The sequence below is a fragment of the Schistocerca nitens genome, chromosome 1 (assembly GCF_023898315.1).
Source record: "Schistocerca nitens isolate TAMUIC-IGC-003100 chromosome 1, iqSchNite1.1, whole genome shotgun sequence".
Lineage (NCBI taxonomy): Eukaryota > Metazoa > Arthropoda > Insecta > Orthoptera > Acrididae > Schistocerca > Schistocerca nitens.
Window position 1 is genome coordinate 361,269,456 of NC_064614.1, and position 2,121 is coordinate 361,271,576.

The 2,121-nt window shown below is 50.5% G+C and overlaps 1 pseudogene; it reads left to right on the top strand.

Annotated features, from left to right (window-relative positions):
* Positions 1-969: 969 nt before the first annotated feature.
* Positions 970-1,087, top strand: LOC126203249 (5S ribosomal RNA; annotated as a pseudogene).
* Positions 1,088-2,121: the final 1,034 nt, after the last annotated feature.

The window sequence follows — 2,121 nt, forward strand, 5'->3', positions numbered from 1 at the left end:
ATGAAGTGCCCTGCACTGGCGGAACTCTAATTCGTACTCAGCTGATTCATATGTAAATGTTTCCGATATGATTATGGCAGCACGACGGTAATTAACAGACACTGAACGCGAAATGGTAGCTGGAGCAAGACGCGTGGAATGTTCCATTTCGGAAGTCGTTAGAGAATTCAATATTCCGAGATCAACAGAGTGAAGAGTGTGGCGAGAATACCACATTTCAGGCATTAACGCTCACCACCGACAACGCAGTGCCGACGGCCTTCACTTAACGATCGAGAGCAGTGGCGTTTGTGTAGGTTTGACAGTGCTAGCAGACAAGCAACAACGAGTGAAATAACCACAGAAATCAATGTGGGACCTACAACAAATGTATCCGATAGGAAGTGCGGCGAAATGTAGCGTAAATGAGCTACTATAGCAGAGGACCGACGTGAGTGCGTTTGATAATAGCACTTTATCGCCTCCAGCGTCTCTTCTGGGCTCGTGGCGATATCGGTTGGAACCTGGACGACTGGGAAGCTGTGACCTGGTCAGATGAGTCCCGATTTAAGTTGGTAGGAGGTGATGGTAGTGTTTGAATGTGGCGTAGACCCCGCGAAGCCACGGGCCCAAGTTGTAAACTAGACACTGTGCAAGCTGGTAGTGGCTCCATAATCGTGTAGGCTGTGTTTACATGGAATGGACTGGGTCCTCGGGACCAACTGAATCGATCATTGGAAATGATCGGCCGCTTGGTGACCATTTGCAGCCATTCATCGATTTCATGTTATGGATGACAATGTGCCCCATCACCTGGCCAAAATTACTCGCGATTTGTCTGAAGAACATTCTTTGCAATTCAAGCGAATCATTTGGCCACCCAGATCGAGTCCTATAGAACAATTACGGGACATGATCGAGAGGTCGATTCGTGCAAAAAATCATGCACCGGCAACAATTTCGCGATTATGGGCGGCTATATATGGAGTGGCCAACGGCCTTGCCGCAGTGGTAACACCGGTTCCCGTCAGATCACCGAAGTTAAGCGCTGTCAGGCTGGGCTAGCACTTGGATGGGTGACCATCCGGTCTGCCGAGTGCTGTTGCAAAGCGGGGTGCACTCATCCCTTGTGAGGCAAACTGAGGAGCTACTTGATTGAGAAGTAGCGGCTCCGGTCTCAAAAACTGACATAACGGCCGGGAGAGCGGTGTGCTGACCACAAGCCCCTCCATATCCGCATCCAGTGACGCCAGTGGGCTGAGGATGACACGGCGGCCGGTCGGTACCTTTGGGCCTTCATGGCCTGTTAGGGAGGAGTTTAGTTTTTAGTTTTTGTATAGGGAGCATGACTCAGTAGTTCTACGGGAGTTTCAACGACATGTTGGATCCATGCCACGTCGAGTTGTTACATTACGCCGGACAAAAGGAGGTCCGACACGATATTAGGAGGTACCCCATGACTTTCGTCACCACAGTGTAAACCACTCGTAAGGTCGCGTTAGAAACATCTGTGGAACAGTACAGTGAACATCGTGCCACGGAAGACAATCGCGACCAATGATGTCGTCCGTATCACCATGTTATGCACAGAAGACTTGTCAGTGAAGCATGTTGCTCGACATGTACACCGACGTCAAAGTGATGTGGCACAGGCAAAGAATTGGTTCCCGTTGGCAGGCAGGGTTGAGGCGTTACGCCTCACTGTCCGTCCAATCTCGACAGTTGCACAGGACGATCGACACCCATGACTTTTGGATCAAAAGAACCGTGGGCTGTTTGCTCCGGAACTGAATTCAGCGTTCGGAGAGGCTACAGAACGTCATGTAGCGCATCTTACTGTTAGGAGACGATTGCATGATGCGCATACCATTCCCGACTATCATACTAAGCAGGACGTTGTACACCACAACAAGAAGCACTGTGTTACAGGTGGGTAATCCTCCAGGCACAATGGACGCCCCACGATTGGCAGACTGTGTTGTTTATGGAAGAAACTCGAGTCTGACTTGTATGGAGACAGCCCGATACGACCGAGCGAGGTGGCGCAGTGGTTAGACACTGGACTCGCATTCGGGAGGACGACGGTTCAATCCCGCGTCCGGCCATCCTGATTTAGGTTTTCCGTGATTTCCCTAAATCGCT